The sequence below is a fragment of the Mesoplodon bidens genome (genome assembly GCF_964165515.1).
Source record: "Mesoplodon bidens genome assembly, chromosome: 8".
NCBI lineage: Eukaryota > Metazoa > Chordata > Mammalia > Artiodactyla > Ziphiidae > Mesoplodon > Mesoplodon bidens.
The window spans coordinates 23,159,512-23,179,188 of NC_138165.1; positions in this window are offsets into that span (position 1 = coordinate 23,159,512).

Below are 19,677 nucleotides of genomic sequence, written 5' to 3' on the forward strand. Positions count from 1 at the left end.
GGGTTCGTGCCCCGGTCCGGGAAGATCCCACATGCCGCGGAGCGGCTGGGCCTGTGAGCCATGGCCGCTGAGCCTGCACGTCCGGAGCCTGTGCTCCGCAACGGGAGAGGCCACAACAGTGAGAGGCCCGCGTACCGCAAAAAAAAAAAAAAAAGAATTTGCATTTCTAATTTGTTCCAAGGTGAGCTGGTCTGGAGCCCATACTTTAAGAATCACAGATAAAAGGAAGTGGAAAATCATTTCAGTCCTTGCTTGTTTGGTCTGATCTAAAAGTGCTTCTTAATCTGATGGTTAGGTAGCTGTAGAAGCTAATCTGAGCTCTCATTTCAAATTTCACAGAGGCCGTTCCTCTCAAATAGACAAATATAGACAAGTATCAGTTCAGATCAAATGTCTTTCAACTCAGACAAATGGCTGCTCAATCCGGTCCTGGAAAATAAATACGTTAATAAAAATAAAATAGAATAAAATCAGTCTGTAAAGGGAGATATCCTCATCTAGTCTGTATCTTAAAATGAATCAATCCTTCTAAAATGTCAGGCAAAACAGCCTTTGTGAAAAATCTCCTGCTCGGCCAGGTAATCCAGAGCCTCATATTTTTATATCAACCTCCCACAGGAAGGAAGGACAACCACTGTCTCCCTGAGAGAGAAGCTGAGGGTAGCTCAGTGAATAAAATGATATTTTCTTTTTCAGTTCTTTTCTCAGTCACATTTCCTGCCCTCTTCTCAGAGTGTTTATCACCACTAAGAGTCATATTTCTGTTTGACTATCTGGCAAGTGACTCCCTGCTGAACGGGCCGGGGAGAAGCCCCATAAATCAGAGACCTGCAGTCCACATGCAGCCTCCCAGCCAGTAGTGGGACCCACACATATTCTTCAAAGCTAAGTCCTTCAGAGCAGCCCTCTTAAAAATGAAGATCCAGTTACTCAGAGCTGGAGAGCGTTAGAAATACCCCCAAATGTCCAAGTGAGTGGCACCCTGAGGGGCTGTGAATTGTTCCCTTGGTTTCCCAAGAGCCCTGATGAGTGCTGACTCTGGGAGCTCAAGGGAAGTATGCCTGTCTGCAACCTGGTCCTCTCTGATGTGAGGATGAGGTTCCCACTGGGACATCAGCAGATGGAAATAAAGTACAAAATCATGGGTCTGTAATTATCAATAAGAGATCATGATAATTCAATATATTTAGGAAGTTCGGCATGTCTGCAGTACTTTACTCTTAAAAAATAACAGTTTGGAGCATGAGCAAATTCTTCTAATACATCTAATTACTCCTTACTATTCAAAGTGTGTTCCTCAGATGCTAGCAGTGGTATCACTTGGCAGCTTCTGCAGACTGAGACTCTCCAGATCCAGCCAGGCCCAACTCATCAGAATCTGCATGCTAACAAGATCCCAGGTGATCCCTGGTGGTAGCATATACCTGTGGATTACAGCGGGGGGAGCTGCTGAGAAAGGGGGAATACAGAAGCAGAGATCTCATGAGTGCTGGGGTCACCACCACAAACACTACAAGACCAAGACGACACTGGTAAATTAAGTAATGTGGAGTTCAGACCTGAATGATCAGGAAAATTGCTGTAATCTTGACACTCTACTTGCCCTTCTAAAATGCCCCTGAAGGATAGAAAGCTCAGTCCTAAATTCAAACCTCACACCTTCCCAGAGAAGCACTAATTCAACCCCACTTACCATTTCCTAACTGAATTACTTCTTTCCCAAATAACTAGGAGTTGGGCAGTTTGCAGAGGTTTCTTGTTGGGAAAAGTTTGGAGTAACTGAATAAAATTCCAGGTGAAATAGTCTGGAAAGACTGAAAAATGTATCAGAGAATCATTATGAACTGTTGCTTGTTCTTTCTTTGCTTTCAAACCTCTTGCTCTTAGTGCTGAAACCATAGACATTCACCAAGGAGGGAGGCTGGGAAGTTGAGAGGGTCTAGAAAGATCTTATTGGAATCAGTAGAGGGTTGAGTTTGGTAGGGTTTTAGAAAGCTTCTTGCTGTCTTACATTATATGAACCTTTATGTAAAACTATAGTTTTGTAATAATCATAGTAATCATAAATATATTTTGAATGACTAAAGTTTAGGTTTTACGCACAGTTTCAGCACCCGGTTTAACACATTTTATCTAATGACACAAAATTTTTAAAATGTATACTAAATAATGAATCTGATATTGGATTGGGGTAACCACACAATACCTTTTTCTTTTGAAATGATATTATTTTGATAAGAAGATAAATTTGTCCTTCTTTCTCATGGATAATAACTATTGTGTAAAACATTGGAGGAGCTTTTCTTACTTATTAAGGCGACTTTGTGAGACTTCTATTTGCTTAGGACTTCGCAAGAAGCCATATTCACACGTGTATCTTGCCTTCCAGGAGCCTACAATCTAGATGAGGAGCCAGACATAAAAATATGAGATAAATTTTACAGGAAAAATTGATAGAACTTTAGATCAGAATATCGGGGGTGGGGGCCAGACAAATGAATCTCGCTGACAGATTAGAAGTGTTACTCTCAGAAATGAGAATGAAAGGTGAGGAAAAGATAGGTGGATTGTGAACGGGAAGATGAACCTGGCTTTGCGCCAATGAGTAGGACATGACCACGAGGCATGGATTGCTGTATGTCAGTGTAAAATTAAGTGTAAAATGGACAATTAGTACTAGAGGGACTGAAAAGGGGAAGCTAAACAGACCAGTCAGAAATGAGCAGTGACTCAAAGCTTCCTGAGGGAACTATGACTTGTATTGAGCCTTAAAAGGGAAATGAATCAATTCAAGATAAGGTAGAGTCAGATGATGGGGGTTGTGAAGGCACAGCAGGCATTTTAGATTTGAATGGTTAGGAAAGAGACACCAAAGATTTTTAAAGAAGTGATGAAAACAGTGTGAAAGGAATTTGGGAGCAGGGCAAGTTTTCATCCAAGGCTTCCAGAGTTAAAATCCCCATTGAGAGGAACACATAAAGGATATATTTTAAAAGAAAAATAGATAAAACTTTGAGTGCAACCATCAGGGAGTTGGTAAGGGAGAGAACTGACTCTGACAGGGAGATGGGTAGTGCTAATGGCAAAGATCAGAGGTATAGATGGGGTAAGAGAGAAGGACTGTGAAGAGAGAGATGATGAACTTGGCTTTGGACATCAATAAGTTGGAGGTGATAATAAGATAGCCCAAAGGGTAATAGGTACAAGGCAGCAGGGCTACTCAGGTCTCAGGTCACACACCCCTGGGAGGGAGTGCCTACTTAACTTTTGCAACTGGGATTTCAACTGCTTCATCCTAGTCACTGCCCTGCTGGGCTGATGGAAATATGGAACTTGAGTTTAGATGAAAAACAAGATTGGAGATACAGGCTTGGAGGTAGCAACACAAGAGCAATCGTCATATTCATGAGGTCTTCACAGTGGGCACCAAAGGGAAGAAAGGAAATAGGGCTGAGCCTTAAAGACTCCCCTTTGGAAACCAGAGAAGAAAGGACAAGGAAGCTTAACATAGGAAAGACACTTGAAATTAGGACATTGGACACTTCTACTTAAACATGCTAGACTTCATAGGTGCTCTTCCTGCTAGTCCCTTCCAAATAACCACTGAAATGGTAATTAAATGATTTTTGAAAAAGCATTTACTCACAAGGATTAAGAGGAGAGGAAGTGGCCATAATAAAATTGTGGAAGCTTAGAAAGCAGTGGACAAGTTTTAACTGTCCAGGCAGACTCAAGAAAACAGAAACTGAAGCCAGCAGCGGGGGGAAAGCCCCACGAATATATTTGCACCATAGAACCCTGAAAGGTTCAGGAATTGGAGGCACTTGATATTTCTGGAGTCAGGGATGTGAGTGAACCAAAAACAAAAGGATTGGTTAAAATTCTACATATTCTATAGCAGTTATATAAAACAGGTCCCCTTCCCCAGCCACCACAGTTAGAGAATACCCTAATATACCCCTACTCTGGCAGAATTCTAGAGTTCTAGCCTCTAGAAAAGTTGAATTAGAATGACTTTGGACACAGGACTACCATCACAACCAAGCACAGAATTTCCTTACTAAAAACAGAAGGATTAAGTGAAAGTCTACATATGGAACAGTACCCTTCCCCAACTGAATTCCAAGAATGCTGGGAGCCTGGCTTCTATCTCCCAGGCAGGAATCCTCTCTGAAAAAAAAACTGACCAAGCTGAAGACAAGACAAGTAAATGTGAACAGCTGAGTCACTGCCCTAATGGAGGAATGCTGTCAGGTCTCCTGATATCAAAGCCTCATGGTTAGCCAGCCCTGAATTGGGCACATGTGCACACAGCTTCCAGATTGCATGGTAGAGACTCACTTTTACAAATGGACAGACAGCCAAGGATCGTTAGACATGTAAGAAACACTTCTAACATGAAAGACAGAAAAGAGATAAGGAAGGAATGTAGGATGGGTGGATCACTTGGGGAAAACAGAAACAATGCAAGAACAGAAGAAACACTGAAAAATAAGAAAGATCCTCAAAAATATACATTATTAAAAGACATTCAACGAACAGTGAAAAGTTTTTGGAAATAATGATCACTGACATTTTTTTTTTTTTTAAAGCAGTAGCATGGTTGGAAGATAAAGTTGAGAAAAATTCCCAGCCATCAAATTTTTAAAATAAATATAAGACTGTGGAAGAAATAAGATGAAAAATTCAGATGACCTGTTTGGAAAGTTTATCTTCTGATTATAGCAGCTTAACAAAGAAAGAATGGAGAAAGAGGAGGGGAGGAAATCATTGAAGTAACACCAGAAAAGAACACACAGAGGAAAAAGACATGGGGTTCCATATATGAGGACTCTTCAAGTATCCAGCATAGTAAGTGAAAAAAAGGTTGATATCAAAGCTCATAATCATGAAATTTCAGAACTCTGGAAACAAAGAGGAAATCCAGAAACTTGGATACAAGGGCCACATACAAAGGATGGCATAGGAAATCTTAACAGCAAAATTGGAAACAAGAAGACTTTGAAGAAATGCCTCCGAAAGACTGAAGGAAAGTTATTTGCATATAGGAATTCTGTTCTCAGCTAAAATACTGATCAAATGTAAAGAGAGATTAAAACATTTCTGGAAATGCAAAGACCAAAAAAATGATCTCCTCTGCTTTTTTTTTTTTTTTTTTGATTAGGAATCCAATAGGCTAGAGGCTTACTATCCAAAGGGGTGGTAAAATAAGAAAGAGGAAGATTTGGGATCCAGCACAGAGAAAGTCACAGGGAATCTACATGATGATGGTAAAGGGAGCTTCTAGGGCTCCAGCCATGAGGCAGTCTAGACTGTGGCAAGGTGAAAAGGGGATTCTGGAGGGATGTTTCTAAGAAAAAGGTTACCTGATTTGTTTGATTGTAGTCAGAAAATTTACCCCTTAGTCCAAGATTTGGGGACAAACTAGAAAAAAAACAGAAAACTAAGCAAATGAAAAAGAGAAAGAGAGTATTAATTCCAGGGGAAACAACAAAGTAGACAATAAAGAAAATGATGTCATACGTATGGCTCAGCTGTGAAAAAGAGGTACATAGTTATAAACTTCAAATATTGATCTAACCAAAATGAGGGAAGGTGTCTGGAGGCAGGAAGGGTATGAAAGCCAAACCTCATCATTAAAGGTAGGAAACCAACAGAAAATATCTAAAGCTGAAAAAAATTTTTTTTAATTAAGGTATAATTGATGTACAATATTATATGTTTCAACTGTACAACATAATGATTCACAGATTTTAAATGTTATATTGCATTTATAGTTACAAATATTGGCTGTATTCCCTGTGTTGTACCATATATCCTTGTAGCTTACTTTATACATAGTAGTTTGTATTTCTTAATCCCCTACCCATATCTTGCCCCTCCCTCCTTCCCTCTCCCCGCTGGTGACCACTAGTTTGTTCTCTATATCTGTGAGTCTGTTTATTTTTTGTTATATTCACTGGTTTGTTTTATATTTTAGACTCCACATTTAAGTGACATCATACAATATTTGTCTTTCTCTATTTGACTTATTCCACCTGCATAATACCCTCCAAGTCCATCCATGTTGCTGCAAATGGCAAAATGTGATTTTTTTATGGCTGAGTCGTATTCCATTGTATACCACATCTTCTTTATCCATTCCTTTGTTGATGGACACAGGTTGCTTCCATATCTTGGCAATTGTAAATAATGCTGCTATGAACATTGGGGTGCATGTATCTTTTCAAATTAGTGTTTTCGTTTTGAAAAAAAATTTTTAATAGTCATGTAAGGAAGTTATTCAGAAACATGATCACAAATACTAGAACAAATTAGAAGAGTTACAGGCGGTTGCCACTGGCAAGGACTCAGGAGGGAAAAGTTGAGTCAGGGGCTGCTGTTCTTAATTTTAAACCTTTAAAATACTCCACCTTTTAAAATTGTTATCTATGTACACCTTTGTAAGAGTTTAAAAAATAAAGGGACCAAAATAAGTAGACTCAAGATATCAAAATAAGTTCGTATTTTAGAATCAGATGCATTTATGATAGTGAATGCATATTTCAAATTTAATGAAAAAAACTTGCTAAATAACCTTTCAAGTCTTGTAATTTTAATTTCATATACTTTTTTTTTTTTTTTTTTTTTTTTTTTTTTCTTTTTGCGGTATGTGGGCCTCTCACTGCTGTGGCCTCTCCCGTTGCGGAGCACAGGCTCTAGACGCGCAGGCCCAGCGGCCATGGCTCACGGGCCCAGCCGCTCCGCGGCATGTGGGATCCTCCCAGACCGGGGCACGAACCCGTATCCCCTGCATCGGCAGGCGGACTCTCAACCACTGCGCCACCAGGGAGGCCCTCATATACTTTTTAAGGAAGAAAACGGAGAGGATTGTGATGGAATGATATAGTCACAGTATTAAAAAAGTGGTTTTTAAGGTAGTTTCAATTACATTAAGTATATTTCAAAATCATAAGTGTGTTGTATTCTTCTTTATAACATATATCAATCACTCTTTGCCAAGTATGTGTTCATTCTTGTGAGTATTTAGAAACAACACTGGTTAAGTACAAGATCTCCAGTCCTCAGAGGTTTAAAAACGTTCATTTCCCATGTTTTCCAGATGTATATCTGCTAGAATTCTTCACTGATCTTTTTTTTTCAACTCACTGTTTGAATAGTTTTTCCCATTTTTAAATACGAATACCTCCAAACAGAGGCTCACAACACATTTCAACTTAGACACAAACATTTGGATGGGACAGAAAACTGCACTTTATTCAAACAATAGATTAGGGATGAAATAGTGGTTTTAAGGTTGTTTTTGACATTTAAAAAGGCCTGAAGTATTTTTTATCACATTGCTGCCTGTTGTTCCTCTAGACACCTAATAACTTTGAAGAGAAGATCCCGGCACATTATATACACTGAAACCCTGTCCATTGCAAAGTGATATTTTTCTTTCTATTTTTCATTTGTGGATGCTGGCTCCAGTCAACAATATAATCACTTTCTCTTATTGATTTTCTTATAAAATGCGTCCTTGTTAGATTCACTGATGACTATACGTTACTGAAGTACCTGGTAAAATTTCATTTTGTTATTACCACCACACAGGAGATGCTTTTTGCTGGATGAAAATAACTACTTCTCAAGAAGAAGATGAAACTGGGTTTAATGCAGAATTCCAGAGAATGGCATCCTTATTTGAAAGCTAATCTCCAAGAACTCCTACCCTCAAATCAATTCAATATTATTCTCCGTTGAGAAGCTGCACTGTATCACTCTAGCTTGACCTGGGTTTTCCGATTGAAAAAAAAAGATGAATTTTCCCACTTTAAACACTTAACAATTTAAAGCTTTAGCTCTTCAAAAGAATTCTGATTCTCTCATGACTGGCCTGTGCAGTGCACCTCCTAAATCACTCTGGATAGTTTTCAGTGGCCTGTATCTGATTAACTTGAATTGATTTGGGCTAGAACATTTGTTAAAACAGCTCAAGTCAAATAGTGACTTTGTATTTGCAGGCCTGAGTAATATATAACCCATAGTTATTTTTCCTTCTTATTTGGGGTATCAAAATAAATTATGATATCACTGGATCCTCCTTTTTACTGAGAAATACTGAAGTCGTCTCTTTCATTTTGCCAGAAGTATAGGCTTCCTGAAATTCCTAAAGCACCACACTGACAAAAACAACAAAAGATACATTTATTTAAGTTTATTCAAAGGTTATGGATTATTCCTAGGAAGTCTACCTAAAAAGGAAAATAGAATGTTAATACTTAAAAATTTGACAGGACATACTCTTACCCAATAATTTATTTTTCAGTTAAATTCCATCTCAGCCTGTGCTGCTCCCTTATGGACTGTCTCATAGAGATAACTGTTTTAAAAAATAAGGTTAAATTTTCTTCTTGGTGGGAAATGGTTTTTAAAATCAATTTCTTATTTGAAATTAGAATGATTTTTAATTCTAAATAATGAAAGTATTCGGAACCCCACATATATTTGATGACAGCAAATTTAGGAGTAAATCTTTAAAACTTAATTTTAAAAATTAAGACACAAAGCTAGCACTTTGCTACATAAAAGATGGCATATGATACTGCAACACTTAGTCTAATCTGAATAAGAGAATATTTTAAATCAACGTCATTTTATTCCTTTAAATTATGCACAAGAACTCTAATTAGGTATTGCTAATAAGAGATTATTCAGGGACCTGATTGACAAATAGAGAAATGATTCACAATTATCATGCCAATTGCACAAGGCTGGCTGCTCCCCCAGACTTGAAGGCTGTCCTTTGTAGATCATTAATTTGCTTAACAAATCCTTTCTCCAGCCTAGAGGTAAGAGCCCCATTCCTGTCTCCATTATCAGAGCTTTTCTGACTAAGGAGGTTTCCTTACAGTCTACAGGCAGCACACCGGCTACATTTTCCAGCAATCTTACTTTGTTCCTGATTACCCTGCTGTCTTTGGCTTAAACTGGAGCAAGTTATTCATATATCTGCAAGCCTTAGTTTCCCCATTTGAAAAGCGGGGCCGAGGGTCTGTACAAGTTCAGGTGAATCAAGTGTTAAAATCGAATCTGATTCTAAAACAGGTGACCAGGTAGATAGCCATTTTCTCCATAAATCATTGTGAGGGAGTTCTGACCACAATAACATCCCACTTGGCCATCGTATTAAATGTGTAAACGAAGCTACTCTTTTAGGCCTTTCTGAAAAATATGCACTTAGGGACTTATAAACAGCATATTTTTATTCATTAAATCATTTTAAAAATAGGCTGTGAATGAGAATTTAAAAGTGCTTAAGAAAATATTATTCATTCTGCAAAAGTTACTATGGCCCAGAATGCAAACTGGTCACTTGAGACTATTTTAAAGCTACGAGCAGAGGGAGGCAGAGGTCACTGCCTTCCTCCCTCTATGACAAGCCAAACCTCCTCAGACTTGGCCTGTCCACTCCTCAGCTGGGCTGGGCCATCCACAGGGGCTGATACAGCCTCCCCGTGACCAAGATCTTTGATTTGAACAAGGCAGAAAATCACAAAACTAAACACAAATCTGCTGTTAAGGAAAAAAAATGTACTTTGCTTTCCAGATTTTATTTTAAAACATTTATTCAGGCTTCTCTATGATTTCAAGCCCCACAGCCCAAAGGCATTAAACTGTATTGAAGCTTAATGGCCTGAAAAGTTTCCTTTTGAATTAAAGCACATCCAGTTACAAAGGGGGAGGGGAGGGCATCTGCAACTAATCTGAAAATTCCATTTCTGATCCTGGACTTTGAGGACATAAAAATAGCCAGCAGAATACTTTCAAATCACATAGGGGAGAATATGACTTCTGGGAGCTCGGTTTCTATACCAATGCCTAGTTAAGAGAATTTTCGATTAGTGAAGAATGACCTTTAATATAGAGAGGTTCAGATGGGCGTTGAGAAGGAAAAAATAAGCTACATATGCTTCTCCAGACTCTGTTCTCACTAAGTGATTCACTTATTGTAGAGGGAAATTCTAGGAGCTTTCATTTTATAGGTAAAATGGGGACCTTGTTTCCAGACCAGTGGGCTCCAAAACAGGAATGAGATACTGGGTACAGGTAGAAAATTAAATTTTTTAAAACTCAGGTGTAGTACCTAGATCATCTTTAATTTTTCATTTGGTATATACAAAGTACATGTAACAACTTCCCCTTAAATAAACAAATGTACCTATGCTGGGTACTTAAGTAAATCCAGAGACAACTCCTCTAGACACTACACCTGAGGCATAGTGAGATTATTCCCAATCTTAGTCCATAAAGGAATCCCTAGAATGCTGCAGGCACAGACCCCAAAACCCCAAGAACCAGATCAACAAGAGCTCTACCCAGTGGTTTTCTGTTATTGCATTCTGTTCTTTTTCCTTTCATTAAAAAAAAAAAATGTGCTACAGTATATCACCAATAATGGGGTTATAAGAAAGGTACAAACAGATGAGTCCTGTGCAAATCTTTATTATCAACTGTCATTGTAAGATATGTATACTTGTGTTTGTGCAAAACAGAGAAACTCCGACACAATCGTGTTCCATTTGATGCCCTATTTATTATGGGAGCATAGATTATCTCAGGAACAGAGACAGAGAAATGCTCACTATCAAAGTGGACGTTTCTAATATCAACTTCAATCTGTTTTTTTGAAGAGCTATTTTCATCCTCCATACAAACAGGATATCAAGTACAACTTTCTTTTGTTGACTAAATGTCAGTGTTTCCTCTTTAAGTGTAAGTTGCCTGAATGGTTATTTAGCAAAAAGAAGAAGGGAATAATCTCTGAGAAATTCTTTTTCTAAGCTTCAGAATGTTCAGAGGAAGACAGAGTAACACAAACTGCTGTTTGAGGATTTGAAAAACATATTTTTAAAGATCTACCTGACTTAACATTTCAAAGTAAGGAAAAATCTCCACCCTCCAAAAAATGTGCAATCACATGAAAGTATTCCAATGATCATTGCCAATGGACATTGTACTTAAACAGTTTTTGTTTTTTAAAAATTTACATTCTCATAAGGTTTAATATATCATACTTTTATTGAGATATAATTGACATATATAACATTATATTAGTTTCAGGTTTACAACATAATAATTTGATATATGTATATATTACAAAATGATCAGCACAACAAGTCTAGTTAACATCCATCACCACACATAGTTACAATTTTTCTTCTTATGATAAGAACTTTTAAGATCTACTCTCTCAGCAACTTTCAAATGTACAATACGGTACTGTTAACTATAGTCACCATGCTGTACATTACATCCCCATGACTTATTTTTTTTATAACCAGATGTTTGTACCTTAATATATCTTACTTTAAAGATAAAATACGCAGCAAAGTCGTTTAAGTCTCAAGGAAAACTAAAAACAATTAATATGATCAAGTTGCTTTGTAACAACGATAGCCTTTCCTCAGGACCTTTCCTCTTAGCTCAGATGGCCAAACCCTCACTCCCTCAAAGGTCCCTCTGTTACGAACCCTCATATCTCTTGGAGACCCTCTCATGACTGTATTAAATGATTGTACACTTCTGGTTTTAAGATGCTACAGACTGACTTTTCTGTTCTGCCACATCACTTCTGAAAACCACCCCCAAAACAGTAAATGAAACAAGAAACAAAAACACAAGCTCCATCTCTATTGAGCCTAGGAGTGATCTGAAATCCTCAGCCATGGTTATATACACATGGAAAGCAGATGGAAGGTGGTAACTGACTTAACCAAGTGGAAAGGTTAAAGCTAAGTGCCTGCAGAAGGATGTACTGAAGAGAAGCCAGCCAACAGAATCCCAAAACCAGGAAAGCCTCAGGTATGGGAAGCACCAGGTGCTGGAGAGATGGGGATTCAATGCCCCATGAAACTAGAGTGTTCGGCCAAACTCCACATATGGAGCAATTGTTCACCCCCTCTCCTATCCTGGATCCTCACCTCCACCCTGCAAGGCCCTGAGCTAAGGGACACGAGGCAGAGCAGAGAACACTGGGGAGGTGGCACTGACTGCTCATCTTCATGTTAAGCAGTGAGGTACCAGGCTCTCGTCCCACCTTCCTTCTGAATGCAACAATCAGATTGACACACTCTTCACAAGACATTATAGCCTCCTGATGGGCAGCCCCAGAAACAGACCAACAGATACTGTATTTGAGGGCTTGTCAATGAAAAAAGCAGTTCATAGTCTCATTATTATATACTGACTCTCACCACCTCACAAGTTCCTCACGTACAAGCACCTCCAGTCTTAAATATGTACCTCACTACGTTCTCAGCAACTTCCCTTTAGGAATTTCTCCTAAGGGAAAAATCAGACAAGTGGACAAAGATGTGTATACAACAATGCCTAGTAAATAGAATATTGTAAATCAACTATACCTCAATAAAAAATTAATTAATTAATTAATTAATTAAAAGAAGTGTGAAAAAATGCCTAGTGCAGCGTTACTTAGAATTGTAACAAATTAGAAACCTAAATGTTTTCAACAATAAATGATTGGTTAAAGAAATGTTGTACCCAATAAAAAGGGTACAATACATGTATTGACATGAAAGATACTAATGGCCTAGTGATTGTGAAAAAGGCAGGTTTCAAACATGTATGTTACAATTCCATTTATATAAGTATATCTTTATATATGCATAAAAATATGAAGATTTTTTAAATAGTGGTTATCTCTAAGAGGTAGAACTATGAGAAGTTTTTCATTTCTCTGTAAATGAACGTTTTATCAAACTTATATCAGAAACTCAAAGGGAATTCCTATTCAGAAAATAAAATATGTTACAAATAACTTTAAATATGGTCCTTGCTCTTAATTATAAACTTATAGCCAAGAAGTAGCAGACATTTGAGGAAATCTTCAAATATGAAGGACAGAAATCTAAATTAATAAACTTGGTAGGAAGGAAAGAACCTTAGAGGTAAGAGAAACAATGCAGGGAGCACTGTTGGAAAACATCCAAAAAACTACCATTAATATCCTTAAGGGGAACACCTACTGAATGCTGGCAGAAGACCTCAGACTTCCCAAAAGGCAAGAAACTCCCCACATACCTGGCCGTGTGGCTGACAGGGTCTTGGTGCTGTGGCCAGGTGTCAGGCCTGTGCCTCTGAGGTGGGAGAGCTGAGTTCAGGACATTGGTCCACCAGAGGCCTCCCACCTCCACGTAATAACAAACAGCGAAATATCTCCCAGAGATCTTCATCTCAATGCTAAGACCCAGCTCCACTCAACAACCAGCAAGCTACAGTGCTGGACACCCTATGCCAAACAACTAGTAAGACAGGACCACAACCCCACCCATTAGCAAAGAGGCTGCCTAAAATCATAATAAGGTCACAGGCACACCAAAACACACCACCAGATGCGGTCCTGCCCACCAGAAAGACAAGATCCAGCCTCATCCACCAGAACACAGGCACCGGTCCCTCCACCAGGAAGCCTACACAACCCACTGAGCCAAACTTAGCCCCTGGGGACAGACACCAAAAACAATGGGGACTACAAACCTGCAGCCTGCGAAAAGGAGACCCCAAACACAGTAAGTTAAGCAAAATGAGAAGACAGAGAAACACACAGCAGATGAAGGAGCAAGGCAAAAACCCACCAGACCAAACAAATGAAGAGGAAATAGGCAGTCTACCTGAAAAATAATTCAGAATAATGATAGTAAAGATGATCCAAAATCTTGGAAATAGAATGGAGAAAATACAAGAAACGTTTAACAAGGACCTAGAAGAACTAAAGAGCAAACAAACAGTGATGAACAACACAATAAATGAAGTTAAAAATTCTCTAGAAGGAATCAATAGAAGAATAACTGAGGAAGAAAAACGGATAAGTAACCTGGAAAATAAAATAGTGGAAATAACCACCACAGAGAAGAATAAAGAAAAAAGAATGAAAAGAATTGAGGACAGTCTCAGAGACCTCTGGTACAACATTAAACGCACCAACTTTTGAATTATAGGGGTCCCAGAAGAAGAAGAGAAAAAGAAAGGGACTGAGAAAATATTTGAAGAGATTATAGTTGAAAACTTCCCTAATATGGAAAAGGAAATAGTCAATCAAGTCCAGGAAGCACAGATAGTCCAATACATAATAAATCCAAGGAGAAACACACCAAGACACATATTAATCAAACTATCAAAAATTAAATACAAAGAAAAAATATTAAAAGCAGCAAAGGAAAAACAACAAATAACATACAAAGGAATCCCCACAAGGTTAACGGCTGATCTTTCAGCAGAAACTCTGCAAGCCAGAAGGGAGTGGCAGGACATATTTAAAGTGATGAAACGGAAAAACCTACAATCAAGATTACTCTACCCAGCAGGGATCTCATTCATATTTGTCGGAGAAATTAAAACCTTTACAGACAAGCAAAAGCTAAGAGAATTCTGCACCACCAAACCAGCTTTACAACAAATGCTAAAGGAATGTCTCTAGGCAGGAAACACAAGAGAAGGAAAAGACCTACAATAACAAACCCAAAACAATTAAGAAAATGGTAATAGGAACATACATATCGATAACTACCTTAAATGTAAATGGATTAAGTGCTCCAACCAAAAGACATAGACTGGCTGAATGGATACAAAAACAAGACCTGTATATACGCTGTCTACAAGAGACCCACTTCAGACCTAGGGACACATACACACTGAAAGTGAGCAGATGGAAAAAGATATTCTATGCAAATGGAAATCAAAAGAAAGCTGGTGTAGCAATTCTCATATCAGATGAAATAGACTTTAAAATAAAGACTATTACAAGAGACAAAGAAGGACACTACATAATGATCAAGGGAACCATCCAAGAAGAAGATATAACAATTGTAAATATTTATGCACCCAACATAGGAGCACCTCAATACATAAAGCAAATGCTAACAGCCATAAAAGGGGAAATTGACAGTAACACAATCATAGTAGGGGACTTTAACACCCCACTTTCACCAATGGACAGACCATCCAAAATGAAAATAAATAAGGAAACACAAGCTTTAAATGATACATTAAACAAGATGGACTTAATTGATATTTATAGGACATTCCATCCAAAAACAACAGAATACACTTTCTTCTCAAGTGCTCATGGAACATTCTCCAGGACAGCATATCTTGGGTCACAAATCAAGCCTTGGTAAATTTAAGAAAATTGAAATCATATCAAGTATCTTTTCTGACCACAACACTATGAGACTAGATATCAATTACAGGAAAAAATCGGTAAAACATACAAACACAGGGAAGCTAAACAATACAGTACTAAATAACCAAGAGATCACTGAAGAAATCAAAGAGGAATCAAAAACTACCTAGAAACAAATGACAATGACAACACGATGACCCAAAACCTAGGGGATGCAGCAAAAGCAGTTCTAAGAGGGAAGTTTATAGCAATACAATCCTACCTCAAGAAACAAGAAACATCTCAAATAAACAACCTAACCTTACACCTAAAGCAATTAGAGAAAGAAGAACAAAAAAATCCCAAAGTTAGCAGAAGGAAAGAAATCATAGAGATCAGATCAGAAATAAATGAAAAAGAAATTAAGGAAATGACAGCAAAGATCAATAAAACTAAAAGGTGGTTCTTTGAGAAGATAAAAAAAATTGATAAACCATTAGCCAGACTCACCAAGAAAAAAAGGGAGAAGACTCAAATCAATAATATTAGAAATGAAAAAGGAGAAGTAACAACTGACACTGCAGAAATACAAAGGATCATGAGAGATTACTACAAGCAACTATATGCCAATAAATTGGACAACCTGGAAGAAATGGACAGATTGTTAGAAAAGCACAACCTTCCAAGACTGAACCAGGAAGAAATAAGAAATATAAACAGACCAACCACAAGCACTGAAATTGAAACTGTGATTAAAAATCTTCCAACAAACAAAAGCCCAGCACCAGAAGGCTTCACAGGCAAATTCTATCAAACATTTAGAGAAGAGCTAACACCTATCCTTCCCAAATTCTTCCAGAATAAAGCAGAGGGAGGAACACTCCCAAACTCATTCTACTAGGCCACCATCACCCTGATACCAAAAGCAGACAAAGATGTCACAAAGAAAAAAAACTACAGGCTAATATCACTGATGAACATAGATGCAAAAATCCTCAACAAAATACTAGCAAACAGAATCCAACAGCACATTAAAAGGATCATACACCATGATCAAGTGGGGTTTATCCAAGGTATGCAAGGATTCTTCAATATACACAAATCAAGCAATGTGATACACCATATTAACAAATTGAAGGAGAAAAACCATATGATCGTCTCAATAGATGCAGAAAAAGCTTTTGATAAAATTCAACACTCATTTATGATAAACACCCTCCAGAAAGTAGGCACTGAGGGAACTTACCTCAACATAATAAAGGCCATATATGACAAACCCACAGCCAACATCATTCTCAATGGTGAAAAACTGAAACCATTTCCTCTAAGATCAGGAACGAGACAAGGTTGTCCACTCTCACCACTATTATTCAACATAGTTTTGGAAGTTTTAGCCACAACAATCAGAGAATAAAAAGAAATAAAAGGAATCCAGATTGTAAAAGAAGAAGAAAAACTGTCACTGTTTGCAGATGACATGATACTATACATAGAGAATCCTAAAGATGCCACCAGAAAACTACTAGAGCTAATCAATGAATTTGGTAAAGTAGCAGGATACAAAATTAATGCACAGAAATCTCTTGCATTCCTATACACTAATGATGAAAAATCCGGAAGAAAAATTAACGAAACACTCCATTTACCACTGCAACAAAAAGAATAAAACACCTAGGAATAACCCTACCTAAAGAGACAAAAGATTTGTATGCAGAAAACTATAAGACACTGATGAAAGAAATTAAAGATGATACCAACAGATGGAGAGATATACCACATTCTTGGATTGGAAGAATCAACATTGTGAAAATGACTATACTACCCAAAGCAATCTACAGATTCAGTGCAATACCTATCAAACTATCAATGGCATTTCTCACAGCACTAGAACAAAATATCTTAAAATTTGTATGGAGACACAAAAGACCCTGACTGGCCAAAGCAGTCTTGAGGGGAAAAAATGGAGCTGGAGGAATCAGACTCCTTGACTTCAGACTATACTACAAAGCTACAGTAATCAACACAGTATGGTACTGGCACAAAAACAGAAATATAGATCAATGGAACAAGACAGAAACCCCAGAGATAAACCCACGCACATATGGTCACCTTATTTTTGATAAAGGATGTAAGAATATACAGTGGAGAAAAGACAGCCTCTTCAATAAGTGGTGCTGGGAAAACTGGACAGCTACATGTAAAAGAATGAAACTAGAACACTCCTTAACACCATACACAAAAATAAATTCAAAATGGATTAAGGACCTAAATGTAAGGCCAGACACTATAAAACTCTTAGAGGAAAACATAGGCAGAACACTCTATCACATAAATCACAGCAAGATCCTTTTGGACCCACCTCCTAGAGAAATGGAAATAAAAACAAAAATAAACAAATGGGACCTAATGAAACTTAAAAGCTTTTGCACAGCAAAGGAAACCATAAACAAGATGAAAAGACAACCCTCAGAATGGGAGAAAATATTTGCAAATGAAGCAACTGACAAAGGATTACTCTCCAAAATTTACAAGCCCCTCATGGAGCTCAATGTCAAAAAAGCAAACAACCCAATCCAAAAATGGGCAGAAGACCTAAATAGACATTTCTCCAAAGACGATATACAGATTGCCAACAAACACATGAAAGGATGCTCAACATCACTAATCATTAGAGAAATGCAAATCAAAGCTATAATGAGGTATCACCTCAAACCAGTCAGAATGGCCATCATCAAATAATCTACAAACCATAAATGCTGGAGACGGTGTGGAGAAAACGGAACCCTCTTGCACTGTTGGTGGGAATGTAAATTGATACAGCCACTATGGAGAACAGGATGGAGGTTCCTTAAAAAACTAAAAATAGAACTACCATACGACCCAGCAATCCCAGTACTAGGCATATACCCTGAGAAAACCATAATTCAAAAAGAGTCATGTACCACAATGTTCATTGCAGCTCTATTTATAATAGCTAGGACATGAAAGCAACCTAAGTGCCCATCAACTGATGAATGCATAGAGAAGATGTGGCACACATATACAAAGGAATATTACTCAGCCATAAAAAGAAACGAAATTGAGTTATTTGTAGTGAGGTCAATGGACCTAGAGACTGTCATACAGAGTGAAGTGAGTCAGAAAGAGAAAACAAATACCATATGCTAACACATATATATGGAATATAAAAAAATGGTTCTGAAGAAACTAGGGGCAGGACAGGATGTAGAGAATGGACTTGAGGACACGGTGAGGGGAAAGGGTAAGCTGAGATGAAGTGAGGGAGTAGCACGGACATATATACAGTACCAAACGTAAAATAGATAGCTAGTGGGAAGCAGCCACATAGCACAGGGAGATCAGCTTGGTGCTTTGTGACCACCTAGAGGGGTGGGATAGGGAGGGTGGGAGGGAGACACAAGAGGGAGGGGATATGGGGATATATGTATATGTATAGCTGATTCACTTTGTTATAAAAAAGAAACTAACACACCATTGTAAAGCAATTATACTCCAATAAACATGTTAAATATATATATATATATATATATATATCCTTAAGGGGAAAAGAGAAAATATTGTATCCATGAAATAAGAAGGAGGTATAAAAAGGGAACAAATAAGAAGGAAGAGCTTTTAGAAAAGAAAAATATGACAGCAAAAAGAAAAAGTCCAGTAGAAGAACTGGAAGATTAAGTTAAAAAAAAAAAATCTGCCAAGGAAATCCACAATGAAAGAAAAACATAAGAGAATCTGAGTATCAGTGTAGACTGTTGTTGAACAGCTGATGAACAGAACTGACAGAAAGGAAAGTGAAAGTGGTTGGGGGAAAATTATCAAATAAATAATATAAGAAACATTACCAGAACTAAAGTTTACAAATCTGAAAAATGAAAGGCCTTGTGAGAGTCTGGTATAACTAATGAAAAATATCCACATCAAGAAATTTTAGGACACTAGGGGTAAAGAGAAGATCCTAATAACTTCCAAATGAGAGAGTAGTAAACCCGGGACACACAAAGGGTTAGGAATAAGAATGGCATCAGACTTCTCAAAAGCTATATTGGAACACAGAGGACAATGAAACAATTTTTTTTCTCAGGAACTCTTTTTTCTCTCAAAACAAGTGAGCAAAAGAAGAAAGAGAAAAATATGCACTTCAAGAACACAGAAAATTCAATGAAGGAAAAAGGCAAAGGAAAATCCCAGGACCACAGGCCTCCAGAGCTACTGGTTCAGATCAGGGCAAGAGGACACAGGATCCAGGAGAGATGTTTCCAGGGAGAAAAAGTCAGGAGGGAGGGTACAGGGAGAATGTGAGAGAGAATCTGATAGATTAACCCCAAGGGAAATTGTACTGGGCGACCAGAAGAGAGTATAGAAAGACATATTAATGGGTACAAAGAAAATAAGTCCAGTGAAAATCAAGGGAGTTTGTAACTCTAGAGAAAGGAAAACATACATGAGAGAAGAAACGTAATCACGTTACACTACTTGGCTCAGGCAACAAT